General features: G+C 41.2%; 1 long non-coding RNA gene across 2 annotated transcripts in view; it reads left to right on the forward strand.

Moving 5' to 3' along the window:
• The window catches only part of LOC127570282 (uncharacterized), a 50,835-nt gene that overhangs the window by 4,117 nt on the left and 30,101 nt on the right, over window positions 1–16,617 (forward strand). Inside the window, exon 1 of one of the 2 annotated variants that reach the window (XR_007956327.1) lies at window positions 3,903–3,930. The exons of the other annotated variant lie outside the window; for it this stretch is intronic. This is a non-coding gene — a long non-coding RNA (uncharacterized LOC127570282). Of the gene's footprint in view, window positions 1–3,902; window positions 3,931–16,617 lie in introns of those variants that run through there. 2 annotated transcript variants of the gene reach the window in all.

A 16,617-nucleotide genomic window follows, 5' to 3' on the forward strand; every position in this document is an offset into this window, starting at 1 on the left:
ATATTGACAGCAGATGGCCATTTCCAAAAACTGACAGCAGTCACCTGTATCTGCTGCTGGTGAAGTGACTTATTTTGCACAGAGGTGGTGCCAGGGTAGCTGGCTCATTGCTGCTCGAGTGTTATCCCCAGGTTTCATCGTGGATGAGTTCTGTTTTTATAACCAGATTGAAGAAATGTCTCAATAATTCACTGTAGGAATACCAACCATATTGTAGCATGGCAATAACAAGGAGTTTGCGAGACAGTCTGTGGAAACATTTAAGGAATGGCTTTGGAAAGATTTGCAACTGAAAACTCATCCAGAGGATCTTTTGGGGTTGCAAATTGTGGTAACGCAAGGTTTATTTTGTGTGGTTGGTACATTAGAGGATCTGGGGTCAACCCCCAAACAGACTATTCTCCTGGGAAGTTCCAGTGTGTATTTCAACCCAAGGGTATAGTGAAGTGGGAATATTAAAAAATTTGACCAATCCAACCTCGGAAAGTGGATCAGTTACTAAAAGGAATTGTCTTTCTAACTCATGGATTAGCGTTAGGGTTAGGTTTTGCAGAGAAATCTGGATAGCAAAAGGAGGTGAGAAAGACAGGGATTAGTGTGGAATGTACATTTATCGCACTGCTTCTCGATGGCGAGGAGAGGCAGGAGTGTTTTCTCTGGGTCTCGACAAGGTTTCTTGCCAGTGATTGCATGCTCATGAAGTCCACACTCTGTCCCTTAAATTGTTAGGATTATCTGGCATTCACTCTGGACTTTCTTCTCGGCAGCATGTCAATCAAAAGGATATCCAGGCAGGAATTCTGTTATTTTCTGCAGGAAACCTAGAAGTCTATTGATGCTTCCATCCTCACTCTAAGTAATGTTATGTCCTCCATTTAGTACAATTGCCAATCTTTTGGAATATATAATGATCAGTTGTGCCATGATCTCTTTTGCCATTGGATCTTTCCTGCATTCTTGGCAATCTCAGACATTCCCTTCAGTCCTTCCTTTCCTCACCTTCCCTTCTTTCTTTGCCTCTTCTGTCTTGTTTTATAGAACACAGAACATTACAGCACAATAGAGGCCCTTTGGCCCATGATGTTGTGCCAACATTTTATCCTGCTCTAAGAGCTATCTAACCCTTCCCTCCCACGTAGCCCTCCATTTTTCTATCATTCATGTGGCTACCTAAGAGTCTCTTAAATGTCCCCAGTGTATCTGCCCCCACAACCCCTGCCGGCAGTGTGTTCCACACACCCACCACTCTCTGTGTGAAAAAACTTACCTCTGACATCCCCCCATACCTTCCACCAATTGCCTTAAAATTATGCCCATTTGTGTTAGTCATTTTTGCCCTGGGAAAAAGTCTCTGACTGTCCACTCAATCTATGCCTCTTATCATCTTGTACACCTCTATCAAGTCACCTCTCATCCTCCTCCTCTCCAAAGAGAAAAGCCCGAGCTCGCTCAACCTATCCTCATAAGACATGCTGTCCAATCCAGGCAGCATCCTGGTAAATCTTCTCTGCACCCTCTCTAAAGCTTCCACATCCTTCATGAGGCGACCAGAATTGAACACAATACTCCAAGTGTGGTCTAACCAGACTTCTATAGAGCTGTAACATTACCTTGTGACTCTTGAACGCAATACCCCGACTAATGAAGGCCAACACACCATACACCTTCTTAACAATCCTATTGACCTGCATGGCAACCTTGAGGGATCTATGGACGTGGACCCTAAGATCCCACTGTTCCACCACACTGCTAAGAGTCCTGCCATTAACCTTGTATTCTGCCTTCAAATTTGATATTCCAAAGTGTATCACTTCACACATCCGAGTTGAACTCCATCTGCCACTTCTTAGTATCCTATCAATGTCCTGTTGTAATCTACAGCAACCTTCTACACTATCCACAACACCACCAACCTTTGTATCATCAGCAAAATTGCTAACCCACCCTTCCACATCCTCATCCAAGTCACTTATAAAAATCACAAAGAGCAGGGGTCCCATCTTTAACTTTTTCCAAGTTCTGAGTCATTAACCTGTTGAATATGTTCAATTTTTATCTTTTATTATTTGCTCACAGAATGCTGACTGGCATTCATTGCCAATCCCTAATCTTCTCTGAACTGAATGGCTTCTTAGGCTATTTCAGAGAATAGCCCCATTGCTGTGGATTTTAGACCTGACGGGGTAAGGACACTGGATTTCTTCCTTGAAAGAGATTAGTGAACCAGGTGGATTTTTTACAACAACCTGATATTTTCGTAATCACCTTAGTTGATTTATTTAATTATGTAAATTTAAATCCTCCAACTACTGTCATGGGATTCAAGCATATATTGGTCAAAATTCCAGACCGCTAGATACTTGTTCATTTATTTAACCACTAGATTGTCATAGCTTCTGTTTTATGGAACAAGTGCTATTGGATATCTGAGTTTTAAGCATTTATTTTTCTACTTGCTATGTTGCTATCTGCCCCATGCATCCTCAACATAGATATTGCACCACAGGGTTAGGACCCTAATGTTCTAATGTCTTCTGAAGAAAATGACATTCTCTGATCATAAAAGCCTAGTGCTGTGGCATTATGTTATATCAGTTACCCTTTAATGTATGACTTCAGATTGTGCATTTTAATGTAATCATTGGTAATTCTGATTCTCTGTTGTCACTCTGTGCCCTCCATGGTCTCATGAGACTATAAGTTGCCGGACTGGTGGCATCATAGTCATGTCTTGTAATCATCAACTTTAATTAAAGTGTTCTTTCAGGATGAATATTTATGCACAATCCTTTTGACTGAACAGCACTGACGTGCAATTGTATTCCTAATAAGTCTGTTTCACTCAAGGCATATATGCAGCAACCTAGTTAATTAAGTTAAGCAGAAGTGTACAATAAAAGTGGGCAACTTATTTACCCAATTTTGAACATTTGTTTACCCAGTTTTTGCAAGTACATTGTCAAATGCTGAAGGCTCATTCTGTATTCACTTTTGAACTGAAACTAACAGATTGAATAGGTACTTTTTAGAATGCAGCAATTTCAGAGAAAACACATTGAAAATTTTAATAATTGGATAAACATTTTGCTGATATTATAGTGTACAATCCTAGATTCCTCTTTGACATGGTGCTGAGATCTCATGTCATCTTAGAATACCTCTCCTTCCTCTCACTCAAATTATACATCTCATAGTACGGCTTCAATCTTCCTGCCTATCTCATCCCTGATCATTTACCAGTATCTGAGTTGACATATTTGTGCAATCAGTAAGACCAGCTATTTTCACCTTTACAGCACTGCTAGGCTCTGCTCCTGTCTTAGTTCATCTGCCGCAGAAATCTTCATCCATGCTTGTGTTACCTCTGGATTTGACCTGAATAATACACTCCTAGCTGATCTCTTGTTACTCTCCATAAATATAAGATCATTTAAAATACTGTTGGCTTTGTCCTAACTTTCACCAGGTCCAATTGACCCCTTTGCTTGTCTTGACTTGTTAACCCCCCTCCCAAAAAAAATGCACAGGCTGAAAATGTGAAACAAAAACAGAAAACGCTGTAAGTACTCAGAAGATCAGACAGCATCTGTGGTGAGAGAACCAGAGATGATGACTCAGGTCAATGGCTTTTCATCAACATTGACCTGAAACATTACCACTGTACTCCATTAAGATAAAGAAATTTCATCAGATTATGGTAGGTCATTGACCTGAAACATGATCTGTATTTCTCTCCCCACCAATGGTACCTGCCCTTCTGAGGACTTACAGCATTTTTTTTTGTTTTTACCACTGTTGTTACTGATCTGCATTGGTTCTTGAGGAAGCAAAACCTGTTTTAAAATTCCCTTCATGACCTCATCCTTATCTATCTCTGTTATCCCTTCCAGCCTCTCAACTCTCCAAGATTCCTGCATTCCTCTAATTCTGGTATCTGTATATCCTTGAATTGATTTGCTATGTTAATGGCGATCATGTTTTCAGCTGCTAATGATGCTGGTTGTCATCTCTCAAAATTAGATTCTAGAACAGTTCCTACTGGAAGGTAGCAAATTTAACCCCACTACTTAAGAAAGAAGGGAGAGAGAAAATGAGAAGCAACAGATTTATTAGCTTGACATCAGTAGCAGGGAAAATGCTAGAATCTATTAATGAAATGGTAGCAGGACACTTCGAAAATAATAATTGGATTGCGCAGCGGCAACATGGATTCATGAAACAGAAATTATAGAGTTATTGAATTATACAGGATAGAAAATGGCCCTTTGACCCAAATCCACGCTGACCAAGATGCCTATCTAAGCTAGTCCCATTTGCCTGCATTTAGCCCACATCCGTCTAAAACTTTCCTGTCTATGTACTTGTCCAAGTATCCTCTAAATGTTGTATTTGGACCTGTCTCTAACCATTTCCTCTGGCAGCTTGTTCCACATACCCACTATCTTTTATGTGAAAAACTTACCCCACAGATCCTCTTTAAATCTTTCCCCTCTCATCACCTTAAACTTATGTTCTCTAGTTTTAGACTCCCTTACCCTTGGAAAAAGACTGTGACTCTCTATCTATCTATCTAAGCTCCTCCTGGTTTTATAAACCTCTGTAAGGTCACCCCTAACCCTGCTTCGCTTCAGAGAAGACAGTTCCAGCCTAACCGGTCTCTCCTTATAACTTGATCCCTTCAGTTCGGGCAACATCCTTGTGAATCTTTTCTGCACCCTCTCAAGCCTAGTCACATTCTTTCTATAGCATGGCAATCAGAACTGCACATAGTACTCCAAGCGTGGTCTCAACAACATTTTGTACAATTGTATCATGACGACCCACATCTTGTACTCGATGCCACAGATGATGAAGGTGAGCGTTCCATGTGCCTTCTTTGTCACCCTGTTTACCTGTGTTGTCACTTTCAGGGAACTATGTACTTGTACCTCTAAGTCTCTCTGTTCTACAACACTTCACAGGCCCCTGCCATTCACTTGTATATGTCTTGCCCTGGTTTAACTTCCCAAAATGCATCACCTAGCATTTATCTGAGTTAAATTCCATCTGCTATTCCCTCACCTACTTTCCCAGTTGATCAATATCCCACTGTAGCTTTAGACAGCCTTCTTCACTGTCCACAATTATGGTGTCATCTGCTAACTTACTAATCATGCCACCTATATTCTCATCCATTATGTTTGAAAATCTAGTAGAACTTCTTGACATTGTAACAAATGAAATAGATAAGACGAAGCAATTGGGTGTGCTTTGTTTGGACTTTCAGAAGACCTTTGATAAGGTGCTATAGAGATTATTAAGAAAAATTGGAGCACTTGGGATTGGGAGTAATATACTGACAAGGATTGAGAATTGTTTAATGGACAGAAAATGGAGAGAAGGAATAAATGGGTTGTTATTTGGGTTGAGGGTTATAACTAAGAGAGTGCCCCAGGGATTGGCACTGTGATCCCAGCTGTTCACAGTGTATAATCAGTGACTTGAATGAGGGAACGACATATAATATATCAAAGTTCGCTGATGATGCAAAATTGGTCGGCAGCGTGAATTGTGAGGGAGATTCGGAGAGGCTTCAAACAGGTATGTTAAGCGGCCGTGGCTGATAGAATATAATGTTAAAAAAATTGAAGTCAGTCACCTTGTAGGAAATGTGTGAAGTCAACCATATTGGTGGAAAAGTGGAGTGTTTTTAAAATGGTGGGAGGTTGAAAGGTTTTGATGTTTAGAGAGATCTAACTGTTCTTCTACAAAAAGAGTCAGCAAACAATTAGGAAAGGGGATTTAAGACCCAGAGTAAAGGTATCTTGCTACAATTATATAGGGTCTGATAAGATGCACCAATGTGATAGATGAGTGCAATGAAAGTACACCAGGCTGATTCCTGGGATGCTGGGGTTTATCCTATGAAGAGAGATTAAACAGAAAGAGCCTATAATCTCTTCAGTTTAGAAGAATGAGAGGTGAGCTCACAGAAACCTACAAAAACTATTACAGGGGTTTGACGGCATTAATGCAGGGATGATGTTTCCCCTGGTTTACGTTTGAAAACCTGAGACTCTGTCTCATCTAAAGAATCAGCCTTTCAAAACTGAGAGGAGAAAACTTTTTATAAAATGTAATTGATCTTTGGAATTCTCAATCCAGGAATGTAGAAGCTTAGTTACTGAGTATTTTCAAAACATTTTAAATATTAAAGGAGCACAGAAAAATGCAGAAAAGTGTTGCTGAAGTAAAATATCAGCTGTGATCTTATTGACTGACAGCCCAGGTATGATTGACTGAATAGCCAACTCCTGCTTCTGTTTCTTATGTTGATGACTATTTTCCTTTCCTTTGAGCACTGTGGACTATTTTATAAGATCAGACATTTTTGAAGTGCAAGTTCCAGTATCTGAACATTAATTTTGCTGTTGTTCTGTCTTCTGTGATACTTTCTCTTTGGAAATGCTTAAATAATATAACGTTACAGTGCTTCATTATAGCACCTGAGACCAGTGAAGTCCTTTCCTGTATTTGGTGATGCTTTACAGAGGACAACTAATTTCAAGTCCTGCAAGTCCTCAAGACTCAAATGCTGCATTCTGTCCTTTAAGTACAAAAGACGCTTCTCCATCATCCCAAATTTTACAAGCTTCCCCAGCTACCCTTGTAATATTCAATAATCAACTCTGCACCCCTGTCCCCAACAAAATTTCTGAATCAGCCTCTGCCTATTTCTGTGAATTTAGGATCCACACTGCCACACACGGCACTGCATCAGATATCCAGGGATTTCTGGAAGTCACCATTTTCTCCCCAAGTGAGATATCTTTTGAGCAGGCTTCGCAAATCTTTCGCCTACTTACTTGGTATCTGTACATGCATGAACTCTTAAGATATACACTTAATTTTATGCAAGATTTTAACAGTTTCTCAAAGAATGAAGAAAACATTACCAATGATTGGTGATTTTGTATTTTAAACGATTTCAGTGAGCTGGAATGCCTTGAGCAATAACGTACCATTTCACCAAATGATTTAAAAAGAATGTTTCAAGGATAGCTCAGTATAAATAATACAAAAGTAATAACTTCATGCTGTTTAGCGACATACATTGTAACAGTTCTGCAGAGGGTTCTATTATGCAATATTTTTAATGGACATTTTGACCTTGCACAAATTACACTACTTCACGTTATGTGAATGGGTGAACCTTGCAACATTTTTGAGTATCTTAATGCTGTAGCAGTTATAAACTTTGCTCCGTACCTTCACACTTGACAGTCTTTCTTTAATATGGATCCTGACTCTTGCTATTGCAAAGACTATAGATCATTAAAGAGAAGCTTACTAATGCTAATTCATTTCTAAGAATCAGCTGATTATTTGGATTTTTGAGAAGGCTAGAAGTATTCAGCCATCCTTTATGAGAATCTAGTGTGATTAGTGACAGAGACAACCAACAGAAATAATAGTAATATCAATTTACATCATGTATCCCTCAAAGATTGCAGGAAATTTACATGCTGCACTCTGTAATAATATTAACTACATTTTGGTTGGCAGACCTATCCCGAAGTTGTGCAGCACACAAAGGGATTGCAAAGTATTGTGCAAGTTATTTAGTTATATTGCCTTCAAGGGTTTCTGAGAACAACCTCAAGGCACCTTGTTAATAAGAACTTTGCTGCCCCATCTTAGATATTTAATATGCATGATAATAACGGTTTGTAAAAATTGATTCCCATGCTGTTGTTAAGCTTTCAGTTTCTGTAGTACCTTGAGATTTCTGTTTAAAGCCTTGATTACTATGCAATGCATGCTTGATTTTTACAGGTATCCTTATAAGAGAGCACATGAAAGCCTTGGCTATTAATATCGAATAATTAGCTAATGTATGGGAAGATTATTTATGGGGCACTAATCAGGACACAGTCTAATGATAAGGAGAGCAGCATGCTTTTAACAATATTAGATGCACTTTAATGAATGCAGTTCTCCAAAATGTGCACAATTAGAGTAAAATGCTTGGTCCAGTCACCTTGTAATTAAGATGTCCTGAGCAATTTGATTTTTAATTTCATTGGGATTCATAGAACATAGAACAGTACAGCATAGCAACAGGCCCTTCAGCCCATTATGTTCTGCTGAACTAATTAAGCTCATCTAATTAAAGTCATCCTGCCGGCCTGCACATGATTCATGTCCCTTCATTCTCTGCATTTTCGTGTGCCTATCTTAGAGCCTCTTAAATGTCTCTTATTGTATCTGCCTCCACCATCACCATTGGCAGTGCATTCCAGGCACTCACCACTCTCTGTCTGCCCTGCACACCTCCTTTGAACATTCTCCCCACCCCCTGCCCCCCCAACTTTAAACGTATGCCCTCTAGTATTAGCCATTCCGACCCTGGGAGAAAGATACTGTTGTCTACTCTATCTATGCCTCTCATAAGCTTATAAACCTCAATCAGATCTCCCTTCAGCCTCCACCGCTCCAGAGAAAATAACCCAAGTTTGTCCAACCCCTCCTTATAGCACTAATTATAGCACTACAGCAGCATCCTGGTAAACCTCTTCTGCACCCTCTCCAAAGTCTCCACATCCTTCCTCTAAGGGGTCACCAGATTTGAATACAATACTCCAAATGCAGGCTAACTAGAGTTTTATAATTGCAACATAACTTCCTGACTCTTGAACTCAGTGCCTCGATTAATAAAGGCAAACATGCCATACACCTTCTTTACCATCCTATCAACCTGTGCAACCGCTTTCAGGGAGCTATGGACTTGGACCCCAAGATCTGTTTGTATATCAACACTGTTAAGGGTTTTGCCATTAACAGCGTACTGTCCTTTCACATTACATCTCCCAAAGTACAGTACCTCGCATTTGGCTGGATTGAACTCCATCTGCCATTTCTCCGCCCATATCTGCAACTGATCTATATACCACTATAATCTTTGGCAATCTTCTACACTATCCACAACACCACCAATCTTTGTATTGTCTGTGAACTTACTAACTCACCCATCCACATTTTCATCCAGGTCATATATATATCACAAACAGCAGAGGTCTCAGTATGGATCCTTGTGGAAAACCACTAGTCATGGACCTCCAACCAGAATAAGACCCATCAACCACTATTCTCTTCTATGGGCAACCCAATTCTGAATCCAAATGACCAAGTCCCCATCTTCTGGATGAGCCTACCATGAGGGACTTTGTTGAATGCCTTACTAAAATCCATGTAGGCAACATCCACTGCTGTACCTGCATTGATCATTCCTTCATAGTTGATTGGGCAATGTGAGCATGATGAGAAATGGGATTTTTTTTTTAGCATTGCTTTTGGCTTCCCACAAATGTCGGCAGCCATCGGCAGCATTCATGTGCCCTTAGGCAATCCCATCAATAACTGGATCTTTTCACAAACAGAAATGCTATCCACTCCCTAAATACCCAGCGGGTTGCTGATCATCAGAAGAATTTCTTGGTGTTCACTGCTATGTTTTCTGGCAGCACCAATGAGGGAGTCCACACTGCCAAACTTATTCAGTAGCCAAAGCTGTAAGGAAGGATGGATCCTGGGCACAAGGGCGACCCCATATTTCCATGGCTCCTAATCCTATGAGTCTAACTACAGCAGCTGAGTGCTGATACAAGACCCAACAAAGTATCAGAATCATGGTGGAAAAAGCCATTGATCTCCCAAACATGAGACAACATTGCTTTCATCAGTCCTGGTAGGCAATAGCATGTAGAGGCTTCATCATGATGTGCTGCATACTGTACATCCTTGCTAGCCACAGACAGCAGCCGATACCGGAGGAAAGGAACAAACAGACCTACAGAAGTTTAAAAAAAAGCTTGATTATGAGGAAATCTACCAGTGGATGTCCCAGCTAAGCATCAACAGATTCATCTCCCTGCAGAAAGAAGAGTGAAATATGGCCTACGCTAACTATAAGGGATTCCCCCACAGAGACATGCTTTTTATTGTGAGTCTGCTAAATTATAGTCTATAATGAAAACCAAGTGACCCCCTCCACTCTCCAGTTCTTAACATCAACACGATATATCAATAATCGGCCAGGATGACCCAAATAACACACAATATTCCTTTCTATGTAGGATAACCTACAATCTAACACATCGATGAACGAATATCTGATCCAGTTAATTCAGTAGCTTTCTATGAAACCCCTGTATTTCCTGATGAGTGACTATTTGCTTAACCACCTATGATCACTGCACAACATAACTTTCCTTAGATCACCTTAACTCTGCAGGTCTAAATGTTGGTGGAGATCTTGAAGCCTTTGGACTGGTGTTTAACATTGATGGTAGCAAATCAGCATTGTAGCCAATGCAGCTGAATGTACATAAAAAAACATTGATCAGATTGGCACGTAGTGAGTAGAGAGATGGATTGGAGGAACCAACATTTCAAGCCAGTGAAACCCATACTTCTTCAGAAATGAGAAGTCTCTCCAAATAAGGTTAATTTTAAGCCAGTATCCCAAACAACCATTTCAAGATAAATACGGGGCAGAACTGATGAACTATTGTGGTAGAAGCACTAAATTTCACCCTGCTAACACCAAGTGGATGTAATCACTTTACAGTGGATTGTGCCACATTTTCTTGCAGTCATTTTTGATGAATACTTTCTCACCTATTCCTGCCACTTTCATTTCCCTGCACAAAGTCTTATTGCTGGGGGATGTGCAACATGGAGCAGATGTTTCATTTCACCGCGCAACCTCGGCCTCTCATAGGAGCCACTCCCTTAGACACTGCCATGATGTATTGTAAAAGCAGACCAAGCTGGGGAGCCTTGAGATAAGCATCAATTTCATTTTGGAGGTCATATGCAATCATTGGCAGACTAGTACGGTAGCTGCCCAGGGTCAACTGAGAGAGAACCTGAAATAGCTAGCAGTAAGACATGGGTGGGCATCCCACTAGAATAACTGAAGTGAGAAGTGAATTGGTGACCTTGTAAGAGTGGCCATCAATGTCATGAACCTCCTCAGGGGGTTCATGACATTGATGGCCACTCTTACAAGGTCACCAGGCAACTCCTCAGGGGACTGGGCACACAATGGTGCAAGGATCTGCTGGTACCCAGACTGCACCACTGACATTTTAACTTCCAGTCCTGAAGCCAACCTTACTGAACAGTGTCTTAAAAGAAAAAGGCGGCTGGCCTTTGCTGTCTTCATTTCTTCTCTATGGAGTCAGTTCTCTGTGCAGAACTCTGTTCACATTGAAGAGGTGTGTGACTACATGGTGGGGTGGGCATTCTTTGTTCTTGCAGATGACTGATGAGCTTACTTGTGGTATTCCTCTGATCCTGAGGGTAGGGCAGTCTCCTCATGCATGCCATTTTTTCTGGTCATGCAGGAGAGCAATCTGCTGACGTACAGTATCTATGTCTGTGAGTTGCATCATATGCCCATTGGGAATAACACTCTGGCATCTCTCGGGATGTCAAGCTGCTCCCTGGTGCAGACCTCAAGCCTCTAGCTGGACTAGAGTGAGACTACATGGAAGAAGGAAGATGTTATATGGCCTTTATGCTTCCATGCCACCTCTTGTGAAAACATGGAAATGGATTGCTCTGTGCTTCTTATTTTCCCCTGAATGTGACTGGGAAGGCCAGAGAACACACTGGCCATCTGATGAGTCTCTGACCTGAAATGTCTATTTCTCTATTTCTCGTCCCACAGCTGTGGCCTGACCTGCTGAGTATTTCCAGCATTTTTTGTTTCAGATTTCCACTTTTAGATTTTAGATTTTTTAGATTTACTTACACTAACCATCTCATTTTACTTTTGCATCAACTCTTGTCCTGAAAGCATCCCAATTGTGATCCTTGTCTCAATGCAGATTACAGATTTTACAGATCATAGCACTACAGATAGGTCAAGCACTCCCCACCCCCGACTCCCATACTCATTGGCAATCCCACACATTAGATTCGCTGCGCTTAATGTCAGATTTGTGGTTTACTGATATGCTGCAAAGACAACACACAAGGCCACAAACCACCATTGTGGTGATAGTACAGCACGTGTGGTTATGAAGGTGTAGATCAATTTAAAAGGACTGTAGTGATCACAGTGCCACATTGGCGGATTTCATATTGCTTCTGCTTATGGTCTTGTCATCTGGGGTCACAATCGGAGGGAGGAGTCAAGGTCATGGTTGGGCATGGTATGATCAATTTGTGAGGAGGTATTGGCAGTACTGGGGTTACAATCAGGTGGGGTGGGGTGGGATGTCTGGGGAAGAGCTGCAGCAAAATGTAAGGGTGTCTGTGTACAGCCAGTTTCCAGCTTCAGGGTCCACATGGTGGACTTCGTAAGGCAGGCCTCACTGAAGCTTTATTGAAGTTAATGTTAGTGGTGATGTTGATGATTCAGCATCAGAGACCTGTCATATCTGCATGTCTGGATCACTCCTGCATTCATGTGGAGGACCCAGAAACAAAGTCACAAACTGTGGAATACAGGCATTAAGTAAAGTGTGATCAGTCATGGAGTCATACAGTTACAGTTGGGCAGGCACGGTAGTGTAGCGTTTAGCGTAACACAATTACAGTGCCAGCGACCCGGTTTCAATTCCAGCCACTCTCTGTAAGGAGTTTGTAGTTCTACCTGTGTCTGCGTGGGTTTCCTCCGGGTGCTCCGGTTTCCTCCCACATTCCAAAGACGTACAAGGTAGGAAGTTGTGGGCATGCTATGTTGGTGCCGGAAGCGTGGCGACACTTGCGGGCTGCCCTCAGAACACTCTACGCAAAGAAGCATTTCACTGTGTGTTTCGATGTACATGTAACTAATAAAGACCTTATCTTATACAGCAGAGAAACAGGCCCTTTGGCCCAACTTGCCCATGCTAACCAAGTTGTCTCACTCAGCTACTCTCATTTGCCTTCATTTGGCCCATATCTCTCTAAACCATTCCTGTTCATGTACAAGTCCAAATGTTTTCTAAATATTGTAATTGTACCTGCCTTCACCACTGCCGCTGGCAACTCGTTCCACATATCCCTTTGTGTGGAAAGAAATTGCCTCTCAAAATCTTTCCCCTCTTAAATTTATGCCCTTTGGTTTCCTCTACCCTGGGAAAAAGACTATGATCATTCAGAATCAGAATCAGGTTTATTATTACTGACTTGTATGTCATGAAACTGTTGTTCTGTGGCAGCAGTACGGTACAAAGACATAAAATTACTGTAAATTACAAAATAATTAAGTAGTGCAAAAAAAGGAATAATGAAGTAATGTTCATGGGCCGTTCAGAAATCTGATGGCAGAGGGGAAGAATATGTTCCTAAATCATTCACCTTATCTTTGCCCCTCATGATTTTATTCACTTTTGTAAATCTTTCAATAAAATTCTGTTGTGTAGTACCCTAAGTGTTTCATTGCACAATAGAGTTTCATGGTCTTGAACATAAATGCAAGAAATTACAAAGGCATATGGGGTGGGTTGATTGACATAGTTTGGGTAATAGACTAAAATTTTCACTGGTATATAAATAGCAAGCAATTAAAGAAACTTCATTAATTCTCCATAAACATACCTATTGTTGCTTGTTATTTTTTTAAGCAAGGGAGAAAGTTGCCTTCCCTTTAGAAATGTTTAAATTTATGTAAGTTCTCTTTGGTTTTCCGGATGAGCTATAATCTTTCTGTTGTTAAGGAGTAATGTATTTTTTTGGACTTTGAAAGGAATTCAGGAGGGAGTCTCAGGATGGAGGATATGTGGCTAGAAATATGTCCATGCACTAATGATGTTATAGTCACACAGTGCATTTTCCTCCATTGTTGTTTGAAATTGGAGCTCCTTTGAGAAACTTATGACCTTCGTAGTTATCTCACAAAAAAATAGGGAACACATTGCTGAGAGTTCAGGAATGAGATGTCTATTAAATGGTGTGAGCTATCATTCTGATATCTCATACATAGCATTACTCAGACTCAATTTTCAGTGGCAAGCATTATGTTTAATAATTCACTGGAATCTCTTCAGTAATGACAGCTTTTTTAAGACGAAATAGTTGTTAGCTTCACTGCCCCTTGATCAGCCTGCAGCTTACAGTAGCTTGGGATCATTTATGGCAAAGGAGTAGATCATATGGTTCATCATGTGGAGGTTTCCAAACCCTCAGGAGAACGTGTGTCCTGTTCACCTGTGTTTTCTTTCACCTCCATTTCTGCCATTGTTCTGTGTTGGCAAAGGATCAGTTTAAATAGCTCTAACATGTTTGACAGTGGTCAGCACGCACTCTGTGTAAATCTGTGCTAAGTGGCATAGAGCTGCTTTTAATGTACTTTTGCCCAAGTCTCTGAATTCTGGGAGATCAGGATGAACATTATGCCATACACATGGAAAGTTTCGTACACTTAAAGATGGTGTATTCCAATTTCTTGGCTTGGAATGCTGGCTCGGTTACTCACCTCAAACCAAGTTTGATGGGTTTTAGCTTGCCAAAAGTCATTTTAGGACATAATAGGATATAGAGCTGAGGCAGATAGATGGAGTTAAGTCTAAGTTTTACTGCCCAACAGCATTGTGGGAGTACCTTCACAGAAGCATTGCAGCAGTTCAGAATGGCAACTTAGCACCATCATCTCAAGGATAATTGGGGATGAACTATAAGTGTTGGCCTTGCTAATGATGCCTGGATTCTGAAAATGAATATATTTTTAAAATATTTCCCATTTATATGTTCTCTTTTCAAGCAATATATGTTTTAATCAGACATTGGCTTGATACCTTGAATGATCTGTTTCTGTGATATCCAGCTCTATACTGGTCAATATTTTTCCATTAATCTTGTTATCCTTCTTCTTGTTCTTTATCTCCAAGTATTTGATCTTACATTAATCCATACTAAACCACATCTGCCAACTGACCATTCATCTTCCTAAATTACTGTAGCTTTGTCTGCACTTTCCACCATATTGGTATTCCAACTATGTTGGTAACCCTTGCAAACCTCGAAACAAGGCCATTAGCACTGTAATGAGTCGTTTCTGAAATACCTTAAACAGCGATGTTTTGGTGAATATCTGAATTCTGCAAAGTGTCACACCCCAACCTTCACCCCTCGTCCATCCCAAATTCCTCCCTCACATACAAGAAAAAAATGAGGACGTGTATCTATCTAGCGCAATACATGGCCTAAAGAAAATAAAGGTTTTACTCCACAGCAGTAAAATATTTTCCCCAGATATCTACTATGCAATGGGTTTTCATTAAGAGGCAGTATTAATTATATAAAATGGATTGTCTACTCCCTGGAGAGAGGAAAGAGAGACAACATTGAAAGAGACTTCCTAAAGAGCTGGCTACCCATTCTAGTATCTGACCTTAATCAAGTCACTTGTATGGTTGGGATGCCACACCTGAAGATGGTCAGCCCCATCTTAACACTGCAATGGAACTGCTGCAGGAATGTTGAAATCAATTCTGACCAAGTCTACTCACACTGAGTGCCAATGTATCACCTCAGAGCCACACAGTAAAGACACCTACGCTAGACTATTGTTTACTGACTACAGCTCCACCTTCAATACTATAATTCCAAGCAAACTCGTCACCAAACTCGGAGACCTGGGACTCAACACCTCCCTCTGTAACTGGATCCTTGACTTTCTGACCAACAGACCGCAATCAGTGAGGATAGGCAGCAATACCTCCAGCATGATTATTCCCAACACTAGTGCCCCACAAGGCTGCGTCCTCAGCCCTCTACTCTACTCCCTATATACTCATGACTGTGTGGCCAGAGTCTGCTCTAACTCCATCTACAAGTTTGCAGATGATACCACCGTAGTAGGCTGTATCTCAAGTAACAATGAGTTGGAGTACGGGAAGGAGATAGAGAGCTTAGTGGAATGGTGTCATGACAACAACCTTTCCTTCAATGTCAACAAAACAAAAGAGCTGGTCATTGACTTCAGGAAAGGGGGCAGTGTACATGCACCTGTCTACACCAATGGTGCTGGGGTCAAGAGGGTTGAGAGCTTCAAGTTCCTGGGAGTGAACATCACCAATAGCCTGTCCTGGCCCAACCACGTAGACACCATGGCCAAGAAAGCTCACCAGCACCTCTACTTCCTCAGGAGGCTAAAGAAATTTGGCATGTCCCCTTTGACACTCACCAACTTTTATTGATGCACCACAGAAAGCATCCTTTCTGGATGCATCACGGCTTGGTATGGCAACTGCTCTGCCCAGGACTGCAACAAACTGCAGAGAGTTGTGGACACAGCCCAGCACGTCATGGAAACCAGCCTCCCCTCCATGGACTCTGTCTATACCTCTCGCTGCCTTGATGAAGCAGCCAGCATAATCAAAGACCACACCCACCTGGATCATTCTCTCTTGTCTCCTCTCCCATCAGGCAGAAGATATAGGAGCCTGAGGGCACATACCACCAGACTCAAGGACAGCTTCTATCCCATTGTGATAAGGCTATTGAATGGTTCCCTTATATGATGAGATGTACTCTGACCTCACAATCTAATTGTTGTGACCTTGCACCTTATTGTCTGCCTGCAATGCACTTTCCTGTAGCTGTGACACTTTACTCTGTACTCTGTTATTGTTTTTACTT

The sequence above is a fragment of the Pristis pectinata genome, chromosome 5, assembly GCF_009764475.1.
Source record: "Pristis pectinata isolate sPriPec2 chromosome 5, sPriPec2.1.pri, whole genome shotgun sequence".
NCBI classification, from domain to species: domain Eukaryota; kingdom Metazoa; phylum Chordata; class Chondrichthyes; order Rhinopristiformes; family Pristidae; genus Pristis; species Pristis pectinata.